Source organism: Pleurodeles waltl, chromosome 5 (genome assembly GCF_031143425.1).
Source record: "Pleurodeles waltl isolate 20211129_DDA chromosome 5, aPleWal1.hap1.20221129, whole genome shotgun sequence".
NCBI classification, from domain to species: Eukaryota; Metazoa; Chordata; class Amphibia; order Caudata; family Salamandridae; genus Pleurodeles; species Pleurodeles waltl.
The window spans coordinates 1,721,809,249-1,721,836,388 of record NC_090444.1 but is presented as its reverse complement, the minus strand read 5'-3'; the positions used below and the strand labels follow the sequence as shown (position 1 = coordinate 1,721,836,388).

Below are 27,140 nucleotides of genomic sequence, written 5' to 3'. Positions count from 1 at the left end.
TTGCCTTTATCTGGTTCAGAATGCCATGTTTCCACTCCATTCCCCCTTTTCCTGTAAGTTAAACAGTTTGCTTATTGCCCTGGTCTGGGCCGGACGCCGAAGTACAGTGGCCTTATCGGTTCTTAAACACGATTTGGAGGATGGCGGTCTTGCCATATCCAACATGCAATGCTACTATTATGCCGCCAATTTACAACATGCTGTGCGATGGCTGACAGAGTCCGACAACTGGGAGAAGAGGCTGTTCCTAGGTATGTTGGGTGGTGATACATAGGTGCAACTACTGATGCGGGGAGGGCGATCTAAAGAGAAGATTCCCTATTTGGTGAAGCAGACAGCGGCAATCTGGGAGGTATATGTGGGCAGAGTGCTATGTATGGCACCATTCGACAGAGAGCTGCATATCGTGAACCTTGCCCCATTCAGGGTTACTGATGCTGACATATCTATGGACTGCTGGAGAGCAGGGCATTGCCAGATCGGTGGGGACCTGTACCTAGGGGCGGTGTTTATCACGTTCCCGGAGGCTCAGGAAACTTTCAAGGTGGGACTGAGCCACTTCCTGCAATATGCAGCGTGGGAGGTCTGGTTAGGTTTCTGGCCGCCTCGCTGCCATCCTGAGTGTTGGGCGGCCTGCTCCGATGGCGAAAGAGGGGGGCACCTCATTTCATTTTTCTATAAGGCTGTCAGAGGTGATAAGGTGTTACCCCAGTGTGCTGGACAAGATGCGTGGGTGAGGGAGTTGGGGGAGCCGGTAACAGATGCCGATTGGGCACAAGCGTGTATGTTGGGGAAGAACGTGTCCTGTAATCATAGATTTAAATTGCTCAATTTTAATTTTTTACATTGTACCTATGTGACTCCTGGATGCCTAAATATAATAACTCTAGACAGGGCTCCGCAGTGTGAGATGTGGGGAGCTGGGTGCTAGTTTTTTGCATCTGGGCTGGTCCTGTGTGGTAGTTCAGGGATATTGAGAAGAAGTAGTGCCAAAAATAGCAGAAGCGATTGGCATTCAGATACCTTTGACCCTGCTGGCTTGCCTTCTGGGAGTGGTGTCAAGACCCAGGGGATGACAGATGCATCACAGGATGGCCCAACTGGCTTTGCTGCTGGCCAAGAGAAGAGTGGCCATTTGTTGGATGAGCACCCGGGTTCCTCTAGTGTCTTCATGGCAGAAGGATCTCCTTTAATGGGGAGTAGCAGAAGAGGTACATATGCGTCTTGCCCGCAAGGACAGGGAGGCCTCAGAGGCAATCATGTTGTGGGAGTCTTTTCTTCATAATTTTACAGAGGAGGATGAACGCGATTCAACTGAAGGCTCTAGTGAGGGGAAGTGATGTGGGGTCCTAATGTATTTTTAGCACTGTGGTTCTGATGGCTAACTATGTTGTTATGTGGTCCCTTTCCATGTAGGCCAATGGGTTGACTAGGCATTGGAGTGTCTTGAACTGCACGGGGCCCTGCTCGGTCGACAATGTGACACTGGATGTACGTACTGCCCTTCTCTTCTTTTCATTTGTGAATATGCTGCCATGAACATAACTGTGAAATCGTCCTTTCATTGACTTATCGATATGCACTGATTGTTATACTTCTTATGTTGTTGTATTGTTTGAACCAAAACAGAAAACAAAAGAGAAAAATACCAGTTTACAGATTTATAAAAGAAAATGTGCATATATGACTGAAATAGGAAAATGCAAAGAAAAATCCTCGATTGGGAGAGCTACTAACACCCAAAAGACCTCTTGTTCATTCTTAATTTTCACAACTGAGGGACTCATTGCTACTTCCAGGCTGTAGAACACCAGCAATGTTTTGGAGATATATTCCTGTCGTATTCTGAGGAAGGTAAGGGTCTCTCACATTTTTGAAGGCATGAGCCTGAATTCATTTAGAGGGCTGATACCTTCGGTTCCCCCCGTGATCTCGCAGTCATTACACACTCAGACAAAGACAATTTGTTCATTGCAACTGGGAAATAAATGCAAGTGAAATGCTGAATTTACCTGTATCGAAGCAAGCAGGACATGTGGCCGAAGAAGGAGCCAAGTACAACAACCAAGACATCCATTTTTCAGCCTGTCTATTCTTAAAGAAACATTATCAAAGCCAATAGGTCTGGCTTGCATTTTGAGTCCTGACTAATATTTTAAATCTGTTGCAGTGAGAACAAAATAATAGCTGTTTTCTGTATACAGTGCATCTATGAGCTACATAAATAATTGTGTGATGATTCTCTACTTTTGGGATGTTTGTGAGCCCCTCATCCATTACAATACATGCACTCCAAAGGAAACAGAATGATATACCATTAGCATGAGGTGAAAGAAAAACAGTCCTCTAGGGGGAGCCAAAGTCCACGCTACGCATATTTTAAAGAATGAGCAACAATAAGTCCAGCAGAAAGAAGCACTTTCAAGTAAGACCTAAAAAAGGATATGAGTGCAGTGGTATGATGTTTTATTTTCTTAAGTATGAAAATGGGAAAGCTGTAACATCAATTTCTATTGTAAGCAATGACATAACACTCTTTTACTTCACATTTATCATCACCATCTTTACTCTGAGTGCCACAGAACTAAGTTTTATCTTTCTTTCTCAACACTACAGTTCCTTTGTGTTCCAACTATATCTTCAACTTATTTGGAGTTTTGGTGGCCACAGAATCTGCTGAGGCGTTATTTTTGTAACCACTTTTCATTTAAAGTATATTAAGCACTGTTAGTGTGGCCAAAATGCATCTGAGGGGCTGTGGCCAAGTGATTTGGGCTAAACTATCCTTTTTGGGGTGTGGCCAAGCCTGTCTTACATGTTGTTGGCCACGGCCTGCACCATAACCCATCATTAGAATGAAATTCAGCCCAGAAAGACTGAGTGGTTAAGTAATTCAAACAATCTATCTATTATTTTTTGCTTTTCTATGACCTCAAATTTCACATATTAGCGATCAAATAATGCCAATGGAATGTATTTCACTAGAAGATTCTGCTGCTGTTTTTTGTTCTTGCACCTAGCCGCTCGCTTTGCCTTTGCGCTCCTTACATCTTGTCTGTAGTGTTCACTTATACAGCTGCTATTGATAGAAATCAAATTTTACTAATACATTAGTGGCATAGAAGTTAGCATATGGAGACTTACAAACCTTTGTTTAAACTTTAATAGAGAAATGAACGTGGAAATGTAAATTATGCACGTTTGAATTACGGTGGACAATGTGGCTGCTATTTGTATTTTGACATCACATTTTAACATGAAGATATTATGCATTTATACAGGGAGTGCAGAATTATTAGGCAAGTTGTATTTTTGAGGATTAATTTTATTATTGAACAACAACCATGTTCTCAATGAACCCAAAAAACTCATTAATATCAAAGCTGAATATTTTTGGAAGTAGTTTTTAGTTTGTTTTTAGTTTTAGCTATGTTAGGGGGATATCTGTGTGTGCAGGTGACTATTACTGTGCATAATTATTAGGCAACTCAACAAAAAAAAATATATACCCATTTCAATTATTTATTATTACCAGTGAAACCAATATAACATCTCAACATTCACAAATATACATTTCTGACATTCAAAAACAAAACAAAAAAAAATCAGTGACCAATATAGCCAACTTTCTTTGCAAGGACACTCAAAAGCCTGTCATCCATGGATTCTGTCAGTGTTTTGATCTGTTCACCATCAACATTGCGTGCAGCAGCAACCACAGCCTCCCAGACACTGTTCAGAGAGGTGTACTGTTTTCCCTCCTTGTAAATCTCACATTTGATGATGGACCACAGGTTCTCAATGGGGTTCAGATCAGGTGAACAAGGAGGGCATGTCATTAGATTTCCTTCTTTTATACCCTTTCTTGCCAGCCACGCTGTGGAGTACTTGGACGCGTGTGATGGAGCATTGTCCTGCATGAAAATCATGTTTTTCTTGAAGGATGCAGACTTCTTCCTGTACCACTGCTTGAAGAAGGTGTCTTCCAGGAACTGGCAGTAGGACTGGGAGTTGAGCTTGACTCCATCCTCAACCCGAAAAGGCCCCACAAGCTCATCTTTGATGATACCAGCCCAAACCAGTACTCCACCTCCACCTTGCTGGCGTCTGAGTCGGACTGGAGCTCTCTGCCCTTTACCAATCCAGCCACGGGCCCATCCATCTGGCCCATCAAGACTCACTCTCATTTCATCAGTCCATAAAACCTTAGAAAAATCAGTCTTGAGATATTTCTTGGCCCAGTCTTGACGTTTCAGCTTGTGTGTCTTGTTCAGTGGTGGTCGTCTTTCAGCCTTTCTTACCTTGGCCATGTCTCTGAGTATTGCACACCTTGTGCTTTTGGGCACTCCAGTGATGTTGCAGCTCTGAAATATGGCCAAACTGGTGGTAAGTGGCATCGTGGCAGCTGCACGCTTGACTTTTCTCAGTTCATGGGCAGTTATTTTGCGCCTTGGTTTTTCCACACGCTTCTTGCGACCCTGTTGACTATTTTGAATGAAACGCTTGATTGTTCGATGATCACGCTTCAGAAGCTTTGCCATTTTAAGAGTGCTGCATCCCTCTGCAAGATATCTCACTATTTTTGACTTTTCTGAGCCTGTCAAGTCCTTCTTTTGACCCATTTTGCCAAAGGAAAGGAAGTTGCCTAATAATTATGCACACCTGATATAGGGTGTTGATGTCATTAGACCACACCCCTTCTCATTACAGAGATGCACATCACCTAATATGCTTAATTGGTAGTAGGCTTTCGAGCCTATACAGCTTGGAGTAAGACAACATGCATAAAGAGGATGATGTGGTCAAAATACTCATTTGCCTAATAATTCTGCACTCCCTGTATTTGAGTAAGCTACTGACATGAATTAATGCTTAGAGTTTTTTTAATGAATGAATGTTATAATTGAAGTATTAAATGAACATGAATTAATCATACTTATACTGATTTAAATAGGTTTTTTTTTAAACTTGTTTATTCATGCATAAGATAAACACATACAACTATGTACTACATTATAACATAGTGCTTTAAGGGGGGGGGAATATCAGACCAATTGCACATTCTATGCCAATAACATTTTGAAGAGTCCAGTTCCAGGTCCACACATCTGCTCCAACTGAGCGTGCATAGAGAGATAAGGCATCCGTGATATTAGATTAGGGCGACCCAACCAACATGACTTCCACAGCAGCCCGACAGAGCAGTACCCGCCCCTACAGAGACAGTGCAGTACACTATAACATATTAACCAACAACAGTACACTGTAAGTATAGTAAGCATCGACAGACAAGTGGATAGCACTACGAATGATTGTCATTCATCCGATGCAACAGGCAGGTACGGCGGGGTGGGGGTGGGCAGGGCACCAGGGAAGGGAGCACAGCAGTATCCCAGAACGACACAGGAGCCAGGGTGAGGGAGTGGGAGTGGAGTCACCCACGGCGACCACCCTCGCGTAGCAAGACCAGAAGCGTGCCCTCCCATGATCACCAAGACACACATCCATGCCTCAGGAACCCCTGGACCTAGTACTCCAAGGCTCGACCACGACCAGGGCTCAACAAGCAGACGCATCAGTCAAAGGACTCTCTCCCTCGCTCTCCTGCACACCAGTCAACTCATTAATCATGGCACGCCAGAGCTCAAAATCCCGGTCAGCATGCTCATCCAATCGAACCTTCCGCAAGCGGCATTCTTCAGCGGTAGCCCATTCAGCTAAATCACTCAGCCAGGTAACATGCAGCGGGGGTGCGGGCTGGCCCAACGAATCGCGATGTGTCTTTTCGTCAATATAAGCCCCAACTGTGCAAATCTATATGCCATTTTCGACCCTTTTTGGGAACTGGGATCAGGCCCAGCAGGCAGTGCTTCATCCTCACCTGCACTCTCACAGCCGTAACCTCCCTCAGCGTCTTCACCACTTGATGCCAATAAGGTTGGACAGAGCCACAGACCCATGCCATGTGATCAAATTAAGCCGACGGCTCTCCACAATGGTTACAACTGTCAGGCCTTGAGGGAAATATTCTATTTAAGCGTTGAGGCATCAGGTATGCTCTATGTAAATAATAATAGTGCGTCAACTTAAACCTAGCATTGCTAGTCGCAACCCGCACCAAAGAACGGGTCCTATTCCATTCCCCATCTGTGAGCGCCGTTCCAAGACTAGTGTCCCATTGGTCTCTAATCCCCTGAATGCCAGTCAGTCTGTCACCCTTGAGAGCTTTGTAAGTTCAGGATAGCAGACCATGATCACCTCCGGGATCAAGTATTGACGCCAGGAGGCGAGGTTCAATGGGTTCCTCCGGAAAGGACGTCCAAATGCCTCTGACCGTCTGCGAAATGTTCGCATATTGTAAGAACTGCCTTGGACCTATTGCAAACAAGGATTATGCCTCATCCCTCTTAATGAACGTGCCACACCACCGTATTCTCCCAAGCTCTCGACACCTGCTCCACCAGATAGGGGGTGCCTTGCGGAACCCCAGAGCCACCCATTAGTATATGCGGGAGGCGCTCTGTAGTGAATCCTACTTCGTTTTTAATGGGATAACAGGAGTTAGCTTAGCCTTTGGCTTGCAGACTCGTGCCCCAGTCACCCAGTGACTTTTAACCTACTTAGCTTGCTCTGTCTTAGCCCATTTAATTATTTATTTCTTCTAAGATGGCTGCCTTGTTTATAGTTAGGCCACTTGTTATGAGTTACATTATCAGTGTCACCGCGCTAAGGCGTCAAGATCAAGCAACAAAGACAAACAAACAGTAGTTGTTCACATTTAGAGATTTTCCCTCTCTATACTTTTGAGGGATTGTTTATATTAATTGCCGTCCCAAGCATGTCTGTTATCTATTGTTTGGGAACACACCTATGTCAGGGGTCCTTGTAGATCTGTATAAATACAGCGCACTTTAGACAGATAATCAGAGGGATTCTGACCAGAGGGCATCGCCATCATCGCTGATATCGATGCTGCACATCGTCTTGACGCTGACCCAGTCTTCGTGTCCCTGCGGAGTCTGAGATAGACACCTCATTCCAAGGTAACGAGGGTTGGGGGCTCCTCCCATGGACATGGCATTGGCAGATTAAGTTTAGCAAACCCAGCTCTCCTTTAGGTATGAGGTTAGGCCTTTCACATTAGGGTATTAGGGCATATTACATCTTGTATGTGTTTTCTATGCATTGCAAGATGGTGGGGGTTCTTATAATAATGACTCTCGTCTTCACAATTCTGTTCCTTGCATTATTCATTATCCTAATCATTGCAGCCCATGCAACTTATCGCAAATTGCAGTTATGTTAAATAAAAACTATTGAAACTTTACTGCATCTTTGTCATTGCCTGTGTTTGTATGAGACATGATATATCTGTGAGAAAGGGGTACTCTCCGTTTAACCACAACACTCCCTGAGATGTCTTACTCTCGAGTTCATGCGTAAAGGCTGCCATAAATCACCTGTTACTATTGAGTTTCTGGTGAGGTGCTGCTAGTGAGCTGGTAAGGTTGGGACAACAGTTGCGACTTGTTGTAGGAAAGGCGTAGTCGCCTACAAGCAAAATTACTGTCATCCTTTGACCAGCAGTCTTGCCCAGAGCAAGAGTCCAAACTACGAAAGCTCCACACAGACAGAACCAGCTAAAAAATCCTTTTCCCAATTGGGCGCATCCTCACACCATCGGGCTGCGTACTGTAGCAACCCAGCTAAGTAATATAAGTCTGGCAGTCCCAAGCAACCATCAGCCAGGTCCAATATCAAAACTCCCATGCGCACTCGGCATAGTTTGCATGCCCGGACTAAGGATAAGAGCAGATTATAAAGCTGTCAGAATATCGAAAGAGGGAGCTCACAGAGTGAATTCTGCATAACATAAAGGCAGCGAGGCAGCAAGATCATTTAACTGAGCGCAATTCTACCCATAACCGATAGTGTGAGAGAGGTCCAAAACTGAACAGATGCACGGAGGCCCTCCAGTACTCTTCCTATGTTTAAATTGAATTGCAATTGCGGCGAGTGCGCAACTCAGATGCCTAAATATGAAAAGGACTCAGTCTCCCAGGATAGGCTCAATTGGGGCAACTCCGATGCCTCCATCACCGACAGACCTGCCATCGGGAATAAAATTGTTTTGTGTCTGTTAACACGGAGGCCCGACACCAGCCTAAAATTATCCATCATGCCGAACAAGAGGAGGACCGCCTGTTCAGGTTCTGTGACGTACACTAGAGCATCATCTGCATACAATGAAATTATGTGCGTTCTTGTCCCCTCATGGATGTCCCAACCATCCAAGCCAGTCCGTAGTTGAATAGCTAGCCATGGCCATGGCCATGGCCAACGCGAACAGCAGCGGCAATAGGGGGCAACCCTGCTGTGTTCCGCGTTCGATAATAAAGGAGTCTGACACAATCGCCCCCGTACGCATTCTCGCCCGGGGTACTGAGTACAAAAGACGCACCCAGGATAAGAAAACAGGATCAATGCCCATCCTGCACATCACCTCCCATAGGTTGTCCCAGGACAAGGTGATGAACGCTTTCTCGATATCTAGTGCCACTAGCGCTGCGGGAAACACAGAGCCTTGAATCTCGTTTAGTATATGCGATAATCGCCGTATATTCATATGAGTCCCCCTCCCCGCCATAAAACCGCATTGATGTCCCTGCACTAAATGCGTCACCACTCGACTCAAACAAGAGGCCAAAACTTTAGCCAGTAATTTAACATTCAGCATGGATAACGGCATATACGAGCTCAGGTCGTCAACCTCCTTTCCTGGCTTTGGTAGCATAATTATCAAAGCTTCTCGCATATGCTCCAGTAGCAGACCCTCCCTTCGCGCCTCAGAGTATTTCCGACAATCGTGGAAGAAGCACAGCAGAATATGTATGATAAAATTCAACTGGCAGCCCGTCCGGACCAGGCGCTTTCCCGTTTGCCATACCACTTAACGACTCTCCCAGGTCTTCCAATGAAACCTCTCCCTCCAATTCCTCCTCCTGGGCTGCCGTAAGGCAAGGTAACCGGAGACCATTCAGGTACTTCTGAATCTGGGTCTTGCCCACTCTCCATGGTGAGGCATAGATAACTCGCAAGTGCTCACACAGGTGCGCATTCACCCTCAACTGCCCTAAAATCCTTTCCCCAGAAGAGCCGCGGAGCATCTGGATAATGGGGATGGGCCTCTCTCGCCAGAGGAACCAAGCCAGCATATGCCCAGAGCGGTCTCCTTCCTGGAACAGTCGCTGCCTATACTTCCGGCAGACATAATTCTTTAGTCTATCCCATAGATCCACAATTCTACCTTTCACCTCAAGGCAATCCGCCTCCGAAGCGTCGCCATTATCAACTTGGCGCTGTAGAGCAGCCAACACTTCCTCCTGATGCATGAGCTCCCGGTCCATGCGCTGCCTAATTCCATATGTTTTACTAAGACTTTCCCCTCTAATAACTACTTTCAGTGCCTCCCATTCTAAGCCTCGAGTCCCTGCAGTACCCCAATTCGTATGAAAGTATCCAACTAGCACATCCTGGAGATCTTTTTTATATTCCGGATCGCCTAGTTAGTCTGGACGCAACCGCCACAGGGGATCGCAGGTCTGGGCATTTGCGTTTCACACTCCAGAAGGAGAGGGGCATGGTCCGACAAAAACCAGGCCTGGTAAACAACTCAGCGAACATCTAGGGAGCCATCATTGGCTAGGAGAAATCTATCCAGACAGCTGTAAGCCCCATGGGTGGGCGTGTAACACGAAAACTCTAGACGAGGGGTACATTTCTCTCCACACATCAACAAAGTGGAGATTCCTCATAACATTCTGCAGTTTGGCAGTGATATGCGTTTTCGTATTCATCTTCAGGGGGTCCCTATCTAGCGCTCCATCGAGGACGCAATTAAAGTCACCCGCCCACAGAATGGGTATCCCTGTATATGATATTAATTCCTGTCGGATCTGATGATAGAATCCCGCATCATCAGTATTAGGGGCATAGATATTCAACAGACAGATCTCACTGCCTTCTAGTGTCCCATGTAGAAAGATGTAACACCCCTGCACATCTGCTTTTAGACTTTGTAATATAAAGGGAGTCCCAGGGGCCACCCAGACAGAAACCCCTCTAGCGTAGGAGGAACAGGCCCCCGAATATAGTTGCCCCTCCACTTTTTCTGCACTTTTTGCACTTCATCTCAACCAAATGAGTCTCCCGCAGGAGAGCAATATTTATGCCAAGCCGCCTAAGATACGTATGTACTCTATAGCGCTTCACAAAGGAGTTTAACCCCCTAATGTTCCAAGTAACTATGTGTGTCAAGGTACCCACCATTGTCTAATCCGTCCCACACACCCCACCACCACTCTAGGCCGTCCCCCCAACCACCTGCAGCCCCCACAACATAATCCCCCGGTTCGCGCATGCGCAACCAGGCAAGTCGATGCCCCTAAGCAGAACACTCACAGTGCTTACAGTCTCACATACAGAATTCCAACTCAAACAAGAACCCACAGGTAAGTTCCCCATCCCACCCCTGGTAAACACCTCCCACAACTAGTGTCTGCCCAATAGAGTGTGTACCCCGCTATCACTTCTATAGTCCAGACATGGGAGGCGATCGCCGTTCCCGCTCGATAGATAGATTGAGGTCCAGACAGCGCTCCGACACTCTGCCCACGGCAATTGTCCAGCCCACACACACACACTGTACCCACAATTATAACCAACAACAACAACAACAGGGGGGGGTAGCTAAGTTCCACCACTCTGCAGCAACACCAGAGCAATAATTGAGCCAGACCCCCATTACTTCTCATCCAAAGGCAGCAGCAGGAGGAGAGGGGAGGGTCAGAGAGAGAAGGAGGGTACAACAGTGGGAAGACCTCAAAGAATCATCCAAAATCAAAGTATGTGGCTCCAACCACGACCGAAGGGCCAATGAAGCATTCAGGTGCCCTCAGGGCTCAATTCCGGAGACAGTCTGCCTGCAACACAGAAGGACCCGGAGCGAGAGGACACCTCCGACGTGACAGATTGAACCAACAGTTTAGCCTCCTCTCGCTCCTGTCTCCGACGCTCAAGACTCAGGGTGCCGTCCGAACAAACAATTACTCAGCTTCCTCAGCCGGCACGATGTCGTCGGGTGCTCCTGCGGGCTGCAGTATGCACCTCTGCTGTCCCTCGGGGTCTCCTGTCACTCTCTCTAACCAGGAAGTCCGGCGTTCCCGCCACATCGTTCCGCTCCAACCAGTCCCAAGCCGCTTCAGGAGATTGAAAAAAACGCGAGTATCTGCATAGAGAACATTCAACTTGGCTGGAAACAGCAGCATATAGGTGTAGCCCAATTCCTTGAGCTTGGTGTGATGGTTTGATTTTCAAATGTAGGATCTACATGTTTGCGCACCTCCTGCAAAACTACATCTCAGTCTCTATAGTTAAGAACCTTGGCTATAATTGTTCGTGGAGGGGTTCTCGACGGCGGCGGCACTGCTAAGGCCCTGTGCACATGTTCCACCACAAATACAGCTGATAAGGGGGCATCAGGCAACGTTTTAGAGATCCAGTCTTTCAAGAAAGCCTCAACATTCGCCCCCTCCGCCCCTTCAGGAAAGCCCATTATACAGAGGTTACACCGCCTCTCCCTACCTTCCGCATCTTCGACCCTCGCTTCCAGTTTGCGCGTTTTAGCTTCAAGGATGGCCACTGAGGCCTTCAGCGTGTCCATCTCAGACTGCAGGCACGTCACTTGTTTCTCAGTGGCCATCGAGCGTTCCGCCACCACTCTTAGATCAGCTCGGAGCAGATTGACATCAACCGCTACGGCCGCAATCTGAGTTTGCATTGCATGCTGCGAGGACTCAATAGCAGCCAGGATTTGCGCCCCGTGGGTTCCGCATCCTTCTACAAGGGGCTTGGGGGATCTTTTTGTAGACTCGCACCCGAACTTTGCGTTGTGTATTGGTCCATCCGAGTTTGCTGCATACCCTTTTGCGTTCTATCCTTGCCCATGGTATCGACCTGCTGAAGTGGCAGTTATGAAGGAACACACCAAATGCCAGGCTCAAGCCTTCCAGGCGCGAGGCAGGCAGTCAAGCTCCGTATCCCTGCGGCCCAACACCTCTCAGTCACTTAACGCCAGCACATGTAGAAGCAGCGCAAGTGTCGCACCCAAGCCGACGTATCCAATGCACAGCTTGCTAGTCCTGCACTCCAGAGCTGGGCAACCCAGGATCACAAGCAGATCTCCATCGCAGGGGAGTGAATCCTCAAAAACCAGTCCAGCGACGACTCCAGCTGCCACTGTATGCCCAATGCAGCGCTGTGAGCCCCATACGTCCAGGGCCAGAGCGCTCACCACAGGAGGCAAGCAACCGCACTCCACTGCTGCCCCAATCACTGCAACGGGCCTCCAATCCAACGGGGAGGCCCAACTCCAACTCTGCATCCACTCTTGGGGGCGGGACTGTGGGGGGGGGGGGGTGATGTCAAAGTCCAATCAACACCTCACCTTGAGGGGCCCCCCATCAGGAACATCCTCCTCAAATTCGTGGCACTCTATTGCCTCTTACGGCCGATTTTTGCCATGTTTCAGATCGCGCCCGCCCCCGCGATCGCGCCCACCATCTTGGGGTCAGGTGCTCTTCTTCCGCGCTCCCCTGCTGCCCGATTTCGGTGTCTGGCACCTCTTATTTTCTCCCCCCACCACTCTCCCCATCTACTCCTTCGCTCCCGTGGACTCCAGGACTCAACTGCCAGGTCCGCGGGGGTCCAGGGCAACAGGATCACGTAGGATTATTTAGCCGGGATTGGGAGCACTTGTCTAGTGCTGCCGATCAGCCTTCTTGCCAGCCACGCCCCCCCTAAATGGAATTTATTAACGTGGGTTACATGTGAGCAGAAAAATATATGTATGTTTAAATTGCTACTAATATGTTGTAAATAATCTTTGCAGTAAAATAATTTGCTTTGCATATTTGATTCAAATTGTAAGGTGCACAATAGAGTTTATAAGTATTAAATTGCATTAGAATGTATATAGACTTTCTTGGCTTGACTAGGCCTGAAAGATTCATTCTTGCAGCAGAAGAGGAAAATTGTTTGCTTATTCTGTTTCCCTCTGACCTGAATTTTTCCCTAAGTTGCTGACGTGATGTTGAATGTCCTACTGTATTGAAGATGAGGACCATGTTTCAATGTTAACTATGTAACAATATGACGGCGTGGCTTCGGGCGTCAAGATTTAGGTCGCACTCTGAGAGTGCTCTGGACCCCTCTGTCATCCGCCCGAAACAATTGCGGTTCTGGGCGCTGTTCTGCACCCCTGATCGTCCCTGAAGACGCTACGGTCGGTGCTGCCTGAGAAGCTGCGAGCTCTGATGCAGCGGCGCCCTCGCGGCGGCTAAAGACTGGGCCGACCTTGCGGCCAACATGGCGGCCGGGACCCGCGCTGGCCGACGAGACTCCTGTGGTGGCACGTATTCCTGGGTGGAATGCGCCTGAAATAAAGAGCCAAGTAAGATCTGCTCGGACCGCCGCTGTGGTCGAGCGAAGACTTCTGTGAAGCCCCGGAGAGAGGGGCGGCAACTGGCTGTCCCCAGAGATTGTGATGTGGCGCCGCTCATCGGTGGACCAGACCCGGCCAGAGCTGGGCTCCAGGCCGAAACGATCGGCGTCCCCTGAGGTGGAGACTCTCTGCTGGGCGCCTGCTTCGGAGCGCGGCGCCCAGATTTGGACGGAGCTGCGAGGGGCGGTCGTATCCCACCCGAACCGGCCTGGGCGGCGACGACCGGTCCTTGTGGGCGGATGCCCAGAGGCCGGGTGGACGGCCGAGAGATGCCGCGGGAAGCTTCTGGACTGCGTGGAGCCGGCGCACCCCCGTGATTGGGTGGCGTTGGGGGGCAGGTGCTGGAGGAACTGGACCTGCTCCTAGGCCGTGATGTGGACTGGGGCCTCGGCCCAGAGGTGAGAGAGTGACTGCCTCTTGGGGTCAGGCCCCAGGCCCTGTGGGAGCGGTGGCCCCCACCCATATTTGCGGGGCACGGAATCGAAGAGAAGGGAGCTGGCCTGTATGTCTTAATGCCAGGCAACAAGTGGACAGCCTGAATCATTTGGGTTTGTCTCCCAGAGCCTGACTGGGAGCCCCGCAAACATCCTAGATCCGAGGTCGGGACTGCAGGGGCCCCCGAGGCCCTCCTGTGCGCCTGGGCAGCGGCAAGCCTTTGTCACCTCACCAACAGGGGAGAAGAAACACCCTATCGGAGCCCCCTTTCTTGACTGAGTGAACGACCGCTCTCCCTGGGCTGGAAAAGGCTCTAATATCCCGGAGTGACAGGAGTGAAAGGCGCTAAGGTCCTGTTACATACTTTGCACGACACAACTGGCCCCCTAAGAAAGCATGGGGAAGGATAGAACGACTAAGCAACCGCCAGCATCCCAACAAAAGATTGACCAGTTCACTACACCAGCGGCCTCCCGGAGCGATGGAGATGCTCCCGTTGGTGGCCCTGCCCCTGACGGAGTGAATGCTATTCTTCAAGCAATCCAAACTTCGCAACTAGCCATAGAGACTAAACTTGGGGAAGTGAAAGAGGATGTCGGCCTCATAAGACAAGATCTCAGAAACGCGGTGGGTCACATTACCGGCGTAGAGACCCGTGCCTCTCAAACTGAAGATGATCTGGCCGACCTCAGGGCCAAAGTAGCCCAATTACAAACTCGCACCGGAGAACTACACCGACGCACTGAAACCTGCTCCAGACGTAATAACCTACGCTTCATTGGCTTTCCAGAAGGGGCGGAGGACGGCAAGGCCCTCGATTTCTTGGAGCACTGGATTAAGACCTGGATACCAGAACATACTCTCTCACACTGGTTTGCCGTCGAGCGAGCGCATAGAACCTTGGCCCCGCGGCCCCCTTCCGGCGGACCCAGAAGACCTATGATCGCACGCTTCCTCAACTTTAGAGACCGAGACAGCATCCTCAGAGAAGCTAGGCGATCCACCGATCTTCGCTGGGACAACCACAAGATTTTAATATTCCCAGACTATACCCGTGAGGAGAAGACCAGACGCTGGTCATATGAACAAGTCAAACAAAAACTCCGGGCGATGCAACTCTCGTACATGCTCCTCTTCCCTGCATGCCTAAAAGTTATCATGGCTGGCAAAACATACTTTTTTTGAGTCACCGGAGGAGGCATGGGACTGGCTGAAAGAAGAAGGCATTGGGAGTCGAAAAGGCCCTCCAGGCCCGGTGAGAAACTCCTCTGAAAGTGGTCCTGGGCCCCGGGCCCCGACCAAACACACAAAGAGCCGCAGACGCACAAGGTCCCGGCGGGGGAGGAAAAGAGTCTCGCTACCAATGGTCGTTAACTCTACGAGGTCCGACCCACAGGGGAGGTTTGTGGTGGTGTCCGGATCACTTCACGGGTCACCGTTTAACCTTGTGTGTGCCTATGCCCCCCCGACTGGATTTGACAACTTCCTGCTGGCACTCCGCCAGGGTCTGGCGGACCTCCCCCAGGGATCCACACCACTAGGAGGAGACTTTAATTCTGTCCTGGATCCCAGCCTAGACGTCTCCGGGAAAATATCTGCCTCTCGATCTGGGCAGGCGTCAAGCTTGAATGGGTGGGCAGAGAGCCTTGGACTGTGTGAGGTATGGAGAACACGGCAATACACCCACACCTCAGCAGCCCACCAGTCGCATGCTAGAATTGACCTTGTGTTTATGCCTGCACAGGATATTTCTAAGGTCACCAGGGCAGAGATACTACCACGAGGGGTCTCGGACCACTCACCAGTGCGGATCAGACTGGGTGGCTCGGATCCGGCCTGACATTCGCTATGGCACCTAAATGCATGGCATCTACAGGAGGGTGAGTATACCCTAGAGATCAGAGAACATCTCACCCAGTATTTCGAACACAACCTGGGATTGGTGCGGTCTCCGGGCACAGTCTGGGCTGCACGCAAGGCTATCCTTCGGGGTCACGCCAAACATCTTGTTTGCGTCCGGGAGCGAGCCCAAGACGTGCAGGTGACAGTACTAGAAGCCAGAACGCTATGCCTTGAGCGACGAGGCACAAGAGATGCATCAGCCTCCACTCTAAGGCAACTTACCATGATTAGAGAAGAGATTTAACACCTGGTCCTAGAGTCCGCGAAGCAAATTTGGAGAGCAACGGCAGCCCGGGTATACGGTTGGGGAGACAGGAACGGAAAGCTCCTGAACTGGTTGGCCACACGACCGCTAGCTGACAGGGTCATTTCCGAGGTCACTGATGAGTCTGGAGTGCTCGCTAGGTCACCACGTGACATCGCTCAAAGCTTTGCCTCCTATTACTCACAGTTATATGGGGGGCACCCCAGACCTCCCGTTGAAAGAGAAACCCCTCTTCTGGAGGACATTATGCTTCCTAGGATCTCGCAAACGACCAGGAAGAACCTGGATGCAGAAATAACCCTTGCAGAGATCGCGGGGGCGATAGCCAGCCTTTCATCAAGCAAAACCTCCGGCCCAGGCGGTTTCCCGGCGGAACTCTACCACCGATGTAGTGATATCCTGAGTCCCCACCTCCTTAAAATGTATGAAGAAGCTGAGAAAGAAGGCCACTTCCCCTCTGGGATCGACCAAGCCACTATTGTGGTAATCCCCAAGACCCAGCCTCCGTCGCGCAGCTGCTCAGCATACCGACCCATTTCCCTCTTGAACACCGGAATAAAGGTGTTATTGACTCTACTCGCCACCAGGTTGAGACCCATACTCCCCACATTGGTACACTCAGGTTTATGCCCTCACGCAGTACCAGACACTGCATTAGGCGACTGCATGTTGCCTTAGCACACCGTAAGGTCTTGACCCGGTCACCCATAGCCCTTCTTCTCCTCGACTTCGAAAAATCCTTCAACACCGTGGACTGGTCCTACCTGGAACAAGTCTTCCAGAGCAACGGGATTGGGCCTAAGTTCCGCGGCCTTGTAAAGTTTACTCCAACCCGACTGCTCGAATCCAAGTGAATGGGGTGGTCTCTGATCCGTTCCCCATACGCCGCAGCACTCGTCAGGGATGCCCACTATCCCCGTTATTGTTCGCACTTGCGATAGAACCTTTGGCGAAAATATTGAGGGAAGACCCCCTGATAGAAGGTTGGGCATGGCCAGAGGACCCTTAAGATAGAGTGGCACTGTATGCAGACGATGTCCTCATTTACCTCTCCAACCCAGCCACAAGTGGCCTGTGGATCTTTCAGCTCTTGGACCTCTTCTCCCAAGCCTCTGGCCTGACTTTAAACCCTGGCAAATCCCTCCTGGTCCCTCTACACCCTTCCAGAGAATGCATTGACTGGCAGCGAAACATTCCTATCCGACGCAACCACTTTAAGTACCTAGGCGTACATATAGCCTTTTCACCTGAGTTAGCATGGGAGTTAAATGTCTCGCCACTCACTAAGAAAATCAAAGAAGACCTCCAAAAATGGAGGAGCCTACCCCTCAACCTGCTGGGCAGAATAGCACTTTATAAAATGATGATACTCCTCAGATGTCTATACCTCTTACAAAACTTTCCATACTCAGTTCCCCGGAAGTGGTTCACTGAGATGGACACAGTGGAGCGTCAGTTTCTGTGGCACGGCTCACGTCCTAAACTGGCCCTTGCCACTTGCCAGAGAGATACCTATGATGGAGGATTGGGTATGTCTAACATCTATTTCTACCACCTTGCAACTCACTTACTAGTGATTAATGACTGGGTGGGAGGAGGCTGGACGGACCCTGCTTATAGACTCGAGCTACAGACAATTGGCTATCCCGGATGCTTCGATGCCCTATATGGTGCCCGATTCCCCGAGACACCCCTGAAGTTACAAGGGTGGTTCTGTTGGGTTGGTGCGCGGCCCAGAAAGTGACAGGTTGGTTGGATCGTCTCACCCGGCAGACCCCCTTGTGGCAGGTGAGACGACTGCTGGAGGTCTCAACATTAGAGGGATTCCGGAAATGGGATAACATTGGAATAGCCACCCTCGGAGACGTCTGGGGAGGGTCGCATAAGTGGTCTTTTGAGGAGATCCAAGAAATCTACTCACTAAAAAAAAAAAAAATTCATAAATATTTACAGCTTAGACATGCACTATTGGTACACATCCGGCCAGGGGACAGCATCTCTGATTGCAGTCCCATGGCGGCAAGGACCTTGATGGGAGGCCTGGGCAAAAAAGGAATCTCCCAGCTTTATCGCTCCCTGCTTACCAATACTGCCCCCTCTCTTGAGAGTCTTCGCCAGAAATGGGAGGGATGGGTGGGCCCCATAGAGGAAGAGGACTGGAGAGACGTGTTGATGGCCTCCAGGACCTTGACCATGACATCTCGATTTCGAGTACTCTAGACCCTCTACCTCCACACAGCATATTTCACCCCTGAAAGACTTTTGAAAGCAGGCCTGCGACCAACAGCCGACTGCCCCCGATGCTCTGGCCCGGGGTCTGACTTTTTCCACATGGTCTGTCCCAGCCCAGTCATAGCGACTTACTGGAGGGCGATTACGAGGGAAGTTTCGAGGATCTTACAATCAGAGGTGGAGATGGCCCCTCTTCCCCTCCTCCTGGGGGCTAACGGGGAGATGGGGCTGGGAAGAGCGGACCGTATCTTTTTGGGAATGGTCTGCCTGGTGGAAAAGAGAGACATTATGGTAGATTGGAAATCTGGAGCAGTTCCCACAATGACCAAGTGGAGGCGGGGTGTAGACTGGTGCGCGCAATGTGAAAAGCCTGTATACGAAGCCAGAGGATGCCTGAACAAATACAACAAGATATGGGAAAATGGGGGAGCATGTAGATCGCCTGGCCGGTCGCGGGGCAGGGCCGTCCACCTGTGTATACGTATGGGAGGGGGCATCCGTTGGTCATGAGTTGCCTAATTCTCCCACTGCAAGTGACCAGAGCCCACACTACACAATATTGTTATCCAAATACTACTCAGTTAATCAAGTCCATGTTTATTGTGCACGTGTAATTATTGATCACGGAGCCTTCCGGGCCCAATGTTATGTTATGGTTGTCCCAAGACACTATCCGGTGTCATGTTACTTATCTTTATGTTTGTATCTATGTATTTTCAAAATTCATTTGCTTTCCATAAAATCAATAAAAGATCTTTAACTATGTAACAATATTTATTCAAGCTGTCAAGCAAGAGAGTAAACTTATAATTTTCATGTGAGAAATGTTTAGCTGATCCTGTGTACCGTAAGAAAAGACCCTGAAGTAACAGTCAATTAGAAAATGTAATATTTTCTTGGAACTGTTCTGCATTGTCGAAAGGATGACCCAGCCCAGGAATTGATTGTTAAGATTTTATTTTGATGATTTACTGATGTCACCATCATCTGCTTTGAAATCTAAAATTATAGTGCATATTGTGGTTTTGTTGATCTATGTCATCCTTTTGGAGTGTCTAACAGTACTATATTTAGTAGACTTAATTTATTTAGACGTTTTTGTCAGCAAAAGGTTTTCATGCATGTTTATAACTTAGTTTTGAGCACCACATAAGTTACATTGATATTTGGGAATGTAATAAAGCTTTGAAACTTTAATCAGTTTGGAGTTTGATTCAGTGTTTGAGTTATCAATGGTGTCTAGAATTGTTTATGGTCTAAGTGACTGATTGAATGACTCTGACTACTACACTCCTCATTAGGTCCAAAGATCCAGTTGTCTTTCAAAGGTGGGATAGGGATATGGCGCACTTGTGGTTTCTGGACCCGAAGGGAAGAGGACTTCCACGTACGGGCCTGCACTATACATATACTGCTTATGCTGCAGTTATGATTGATCCAATTAAAGAAAACACAAAAGTGGTGAACAGGATGAAAAGGATTACAAAACAGGAAAGTATGAAAAGAAAATACAGAAGCAAAAACAACAAAAACTACACAAATTCCAGGATCAACTCAAATTTAGAAAATAAGTTTTACAGAATGTCTTCTTGGAAAAAACTGATTCAGAGCATACCACAAATGAGGGCTCACTTGTAAACCAGGGGGCATATTTAAAAGCCCCTAGCGCCACTGTGATTCACTTTTTTTATGCTCCGGTGACGCAGTGTGCCGGTCCATATTTACAAGGCCACTCCAAGCCACCTTGCATGGCTTTTCATGGCCTTGTAAATATGGCCCCTTTACTCTGCGTGAAAGGGGTGTTCCACGGGTTTTGCAGTGGGCGTATCCATGCAGCACCTATGGAATCTGAGGCCTTTCCAGATTTACATGGCTAGGAATGCGTCAGATTCCTACGCCACTCTTTATTTCTCCTCGTTTTTTTCCTCTTTCTATGTGTGCTGCATAATGCAGCACACATAGAAGGAGGGAAATGCTATTAATGATTGCTTATGTGCAGGAAGGTGTTTGAGCATCAGAGGAGTATGGGGAGGCGAACAGGTGATTAGGAGGACAATATCCCTTGGATTAAGTGTGACTACAGGGATCACCCCACCCCCACTGCCTCATGTAGCCTAAATTGTTAAGAGTTATAGACCATTCATTGGAAAAGGTCCAATATGGCCTATATGATTCCATGCTTCTTTCTTAGAGCACTGTGTAGACCAGCATTAGGAGGGATGTAGTCGGCCCTGAAGAAAGCCTGCTGACCCTGAGTGGCACTTGAGATAGGCTGAAACATGCTGACCTTACTGAATTATAGATGTTAGGGGGTCATTGCAACCTTTATACATCCCACAGTTTTTATCCCAGCTAAAGAACCTTATTAATAAACAAGAAGAAGGATCCTGAAGGCTTTTTTAACCTCCACTTAGGTTTTAATTAAGACCTCTGCTTACAAACTGCATTGAGCCCACCCATTAGGTGCAGTGGGGGAGGATCCAATGATGAAGCACGCCACTGGTGGTACTAGCGGGTGAGGATCCTACTAATGTATCCATGGGATGCAAGCGTCACACTGTTTTACTTGGGTGCAGATCCCTTTCCACATTAGTATATATGTAGACCAGTGATTTGGAAACTCATAACATTTAGAGTTGGCTAGCTGTGAGGCTCCCCTTTCTTGTCTAAAGGACCTTCCTGCACATAAACAATCATCCTATTGTTACCATTCCAGTGATATGAAACATGATGCAAAACTCCTTTCTGATCGTGAATTAAGAGTTTAAAGGTATATTAAGGAACTCCCAATGCTGGCCTATGAGAGGAGCAGGCCTAACAGTAATGAAAAAAGACTTTGGGAGTTTTTTATTCCCATGAAATGGAAATCTTAAAAGTACATGACCTGCCTTTTACTTACATGGCACCCTGCCCTATGGGCTAGCTTGGGTATACTTTAGGGGTAACCTATGTGTACTAAAAGGGGAGTTTAAGGCTTGGCAAGAGGTTTCAAATGCCAAGTCTAAGTGGCAATGAAACTGCACACACAGGCCTTGCAATGGCAGGCCTGAGACATGGTTACATGGCTACTTATGGGGGTGGCACAATAAGTGCTGCAGGCCTACTGGTAGCATTTAATCTACAGGCCCTAGGTATAGGGTATGCCACTTTACAAGGGACTTACAAGTAAGTTAAATATGCCAATTGTGGATACACCAATGTTGCCATGTTTAGAGGTGAAGCATGTGCACTTTAGCACTGGTTAGCAGTGGTAAAGCGCTCAGAGTCCTAAGGCCAACAAAAAGATACAGCTAGAAACAGGAGGTGAAAGGCAAATAGACCACCCGAAGGATGCCACGTCTAACAGGACACCTATTAGCTTTTAAATGACAGTCAACGGTTGAGCTATAAATAATATAACAAGCATTGGCAAAGCCGATAAGTATGGCTTAAATATGCCAAAAGTATATAGACATTTACAAATGTTATTTACATGCATTAGATGCACAAATGCTGTTTAGCAAACCAAGGTCAGCTTTTATTCCTTAGACAATATTGGGAGGAAAAAAGCAATAAGATGGCTTTCTGGATATAGGAGATACATAAATGAATATGACAAATAGTGAGTGCATGATTCATTGTACATTTCAGCTGTAAAAGAGCCCCTACCTAGTTGGTGGAATGATTCATCAAACAGCAAATAGAAAGATTGAGAAATGTTCCTCTCGGGAGGAGCCAAACCCCACTCTGTGTATATTTAAAGAATTGGTGAGAAGAGGTCTACTGACAGCTGCCGTAAAAAAGTACGAAAAAAAAGTTGGTGCCAGATGTACTGTGAGCTGAAGAAAAGAGTTAGTTTTTAGATTCGGCCAGTAGATGGCAGTTGAAACCTTTACTTTATGCGTTTGCGTTATTGCCTTGGGGTATTTACAGTATACTCCGTCGATAAATAAATCTCTCTCTCCCTGTTGCACAACATGTTTGGTGGTAAGACTGTGTGAGCAGCGTTCTTCAGCACAGAAACCTTTACCGTCAGCTGACTTGCAGGGACAAGCCGTGCTTCATCTTAAGGAAGAAATAGAACTGTGGCTTCAAACGACGGGCTAATTAAGAAAAGAGCATCACAACATTGTAAACATAAAGCATGCATGAAAAGTACTAGGCAGTTATTTGATTCACGTCTGCTCTCAACACTTGGCCATCGCAGCAAAGGCTACATTTCGGTCATGTATGATTAGCAAACAGAAGCACCGCCTGGTACCAATCAGCAGTGAATTCTGAGGATAGAAATGTCATTGAAATTCTGACACGACACCAGGCCCGAGGATGGCACCGGGCATGAGAACGAGGCCGGATCTTGTCAATGACACGGTAGTCAACTAGGTGACTGGGCATCTGAAGGTCCACAAACACCTAAATGCAAACCTTTACCTACGCTTGGGTGGTCTTATTCCCGGGTCCTGGGGCAGTGACTGATTCCTGCCCAGTATCTATGGTGGTGCAGTTGTTTACCACTGGTCTCTCAAGACCTTACATAATGTTGCACTCCAAATGGACAACAAAGTACACCCTTTAAGCTCCTGGTTTCAGAAAAGACCAAACACAAGAGACATTTTGTCCAGAAGGAACCAAGACATTACTGTAGAAATGTTTCTAGTGCCTAAAAAAAGTATAGTTTTTGGGACTACATATCTGCATTCCAAACGGTTACCCTGAGTACACCAATCACAAACAAGGTATTAAGCAGTTCAAAGGTCGTCCTCGTGTAACCCTGGGGTAAGGCTATGAGCTTCTGCTCACAGTGAAGTACGACCTTTGGGCTGAAGAAAAGGTGCAATAGTAACTCCCCTAGCCTTTCATGATCACCCAGGCAATAGGCTCGGCAGAGGAGCACAAACAAAAGGGAAAGTAACTTGTAGGGAACATGGGCTGGATTGGGGGCAGCAAAGTTGGAGTCTAGAACGATGCAGCAGAAAGGGACAACAGTGTGCAGCTCATTGCAGTCACCTAGCCCAGTCCTCATCCCCCATGCACTAGTCTCACTTAGGGTTGCTTCTTTCCCTCTTGTAAAGGAAGCAATAATGTAGAAACAGGAAACACTTCCAGAAAGAGTGTTTTGTGGGTTCCTGAACACCCAACATCCAAGTTACAAAGCCTGCAAATATGTACTTTTAAAACAATTGATAATCCTTGTGAGAGTTCGGTTCCTGTCTCCCTTTACGTGAAAAGGTCTCAGTCTCAGAGGTTGGGGTATAAGACAGAGGGTGCACTGCTTACATCCATTCTGGTGGCTTTGCAGCTATCCCTCGACAGCGCAGGTTTTGCTCCATGTCATGCCATTCACCACTGTAGCCAAGCCCATCATCAGTGAGGTGTGGACCCAGATTGAATATCTTATAGGTGCAGCAGGCGACAGCTCATAATGGGGGAAAACCTAAGACCGAGGGAATGATGTAGATGTAGCAATGTTCCCACGGTCAATGGGCGTCTACAAAGTATTTGAGTAGCTGTCAGCTTGTCTTCTTTCACCCATTCTTTTCTTCAGGTCATGGTTCACTGGGATCCGGGCTAGTGCTGAAGCATTAAGCTCAAACCCTAGAACCCACGAGCCAAAAGTGAATGGGTAACACAACTACAAATGTGGCTAGTACGGTCACAACAGGATGCCATCATACTTTTTTGATGGTGGGCCGTACATGCCCCTGGTGATGTGCACTACACTAGATGGCACCAATTGGGGACAAGAGGAACAGCATGACTGGGAGGCTCCCAAATCTTCCAATAACACTGTATTCAGAATTATATGATGCTTTGGTTCCTTGGTCCTCAATGCAGAGTGACCAACTGCATCCAAAGAGACAGACTCTTGTGTTTCTCTAAGATGGGTGATATGGGCTCCAACAAATCCTTCATGTGATGGGCCATGAGGACTTACAATGAGATGCAGTCCTTTGATGGCCTGAACACATCCTTGTCCCTTTCATAACACAGGAGGGAACCTTCACAGATCGGAGCCCTGTCAGATGATCCCTCTGCTGGTCCTTGTCCCTAGGTCAGGGCAGATACTCTTCTAACGTGTCAGTGGAGGAGCCCAGCTTCCAGGAAGCACACAGCAGTGGAGCCTCTCGATGTTGAAGGATGATTGAATATATACGTAATCATAAGGCTTTATATAGTGCAAACCAGACCCATCAGGATAACAGGGACCTTTACATAATCGCATGTTAAAGTGCTTCAGTTTAATGAGACTAGGGGGCATATTTATACTCCGTTTGCGCCGAATGTGCGTCGTTTTTTTCGACGCAAATTCGGCGCAAAACTAACGCCATATTTATACTTTGGCGTTAGACGCGTCTAGCGCCAAAGTATGGGCAAATAGCGTCATTTTTTTGCGTGAATGCCTTCCTTGCGTTAATGAGATGCAAGGAAGGCGTTCCCGTCTAAAAAAATGACGGCGACGCAAATGCGTCGTATTTATACTCCCGGGCAAAAATCACGCCCGGGAGTGGTCGGGTCAAAAAACCCCGCATTTGCGCCACTTTTTAACGCCTGGGTCAGGGTAGGCGTTAAGGGGCCTGTGGGCTCAAAATGAGCCCACAGGTGCCCTCCCCTGCCCCCAGGGACCCCCCCTGCCACCCTTGCCCACCCCAGGAGGACACCCAAGGATGGAGGGACCCATCCCAGGGACATTCAGGTAAGTATACATTTTTTTTTTTTTGGGTGGCATAGGGGGGCCTTATTTGTGCCCCCCTACATGCCACTATGCCTAATGGCCATGCCCAGGGGACATAAGTCCCCTGGGCCTGGCCATTGGGCAAGGGGGCATGACTCCTGTCTTTACTAAGACAGGAGTCATGTAAATGGCGTCTGGGCGTCGTTAAAAATGGCGCAAATCGGGTGGAGGCGATTTTTTGCGTCAACCTGACTTGCACCATTTTTAAGACGCCCTAGCGCCACTTTTACCAACGCCGGCGCTGCCTGGTGTACGTGGTTTTTTTCCACGCACACCAGGCAGCGCCGGTCTGCTTGCGCCGGCTAACGCCATTCAATAAATACGGCGCCCGCATGGCGCTTCAGAATGACGTTAGCCGGCGCAAAATTTTTTGACGCTAAACTGCGTTAGCGCAGTTTACCGTCAAAAAGTATAAATACGGGCCTAGGTGTGTAATACAAATAACAAAGGGGATTACCAGCAGATGCAAAAGTCAAATGAGCACACAGTAAGGTGTACAGTATAATGGGCAAAAAGGGAATAACAAACACAAGCAACAACCAAAGGCAAAGACAGGCGCTCTAAGGATAATAGTTCATGAACAGGAAGGACGAGTTTACAAAAAGTGTCTTTAAATCAATATTCTCTGTTCCTAATGCTAGCCCCAGCTGTTACAGAGGATGTGACCAAAGGGGTGATGTGGCTTATATGTGGTGACAGTGCTCCAAAGCCAAACACCTCTGGAGAGTAGCATGTAAGGAGATTCAAGTATGAGTGAGATACACCATTGCCGAAGACTTGGGGGCTCCAATAATGGGTCTTAGGCCAAAGGTTTATCTCAGAACAACACTCACACAGCACTTTGATTTGGCAATTTTTGATGGCTACAGAAAACTGTCTATTGTAAATGTTGGAATAAGAAGGAACCACCTTCGCTGGCTTTGTGGTACTCGGGATCTGTGGACTATCCTTGCAATGGAAAGGTTGACAGCTAACATGAAGTGGGAATATCTGTAGTTTGATGCCACTTGGAAGCCTCTGACGGACTTCCTCTCGAGTCACTTACTAACAAAGAATTTTGTGCCCCACCTACGTGCTCTGAACTTGTTTTTTTGATTTGGATAATGGCCACGTATGGTGGATCTACCTTTATTTTTATTTTTTGGGGGATTACTAGTATGGATATTTGACAGGCCACAAAAAAGTAACTGAAAAAACAGGGGTGAGAGTGGGTTGGTAACCATGGTTTGATAAGGCAGTTTTCTTGCTTTCCTGAGGAGGCTTAATTACAATGCTTTAGCTTTCATTTATGATGGATACAACAATGCCTCACTTGGCATTGTCAATTGTTTGTTAAAATCAGTAAAACATGGCTTACAAAAAAAAGGATGCATCGTGCATCTCAAGAATGACTTAAGCAAAATTAGATAACAGTCGTAGGAAACAGCATTCAAAGTAGGTTTATGAGTTACTTAAGACCTCCTTTATGAACTAGGAATTATGTGGCCACCCCACAGTGCTTGTTTCATCAACAACATGGATGTTTTTTCAAACTAAAGGAAATACAGCTATTTTACAGGTGTAAGCTTCGACTGAAAGTGTTGCTCTGGGGAAAATGAAGCTTTAAGCGGTGGCTGCTGCAAATGTCAAAGGGGAGGTTGGGAGGATGAGGAGGACGGGGAAAACAATGAAATCATTTTTTTTTTTTTTGTACTTACCTTTCCCGCCGTTCCCGCCGCCGCCAACTCCTGCCCTCGCTTGTTGTTTGTCTTCTTGGGGTGTCCCAGCATTCACTGGCACACCAGCAGAGGCTCCCCAGCAATCCTGGCACTGCTTTCATTCTAAACCTAGCATGAAAGCAAAGCCAGGATTGGTCTGAGTGGCTTGGACTTCTGCTCAGACACAGCCCTGGTGTCTGTGCAGTTTCTCCAGCCCGGCTGTTCCACACAGCCGGGCTGCAGAAACATAAGTGCGTATGTGCACTCTCTCCACATCCCCCCTCTCATCTCCCATGACCCAGCCCCTCCCCTCCCTGCACTGCTGGCTGAGCCAGA

General features: G+C 48.0%; 1 protein-coding gene and 1 long non-coding RNA gene across 4 annotated transcripts in view; one reads left to right on the top strand and one right to left on the bottom strand.

Annotated features, from left to right (window-relative positions):
* CLIC5 (chloride intracellular channel 5) overlaps positions 1-27,140 on the bottom strand; it is a 584,489-nt gene that overhangs the window by 101,913 nt on the left and 455,436 nt on the right. The gene's annotated exons all lie outside the window — the stretch shown is intronic.
* Positions 748-27,140, top strand: part of LOC138296709 (uncharacterized) — a 34,550-nt gene continuing 8,157 nt past the window's right edge. Inside the window, exon 1 of the long non-coding RNA XR_011203884.1 lies at positions 748-1,491. This is a non-coding gene — a long non-coding RNA (uncharacterized lncRNA). The remainder of the gene's footprint in view (positions 1,492-27,140) is intronic.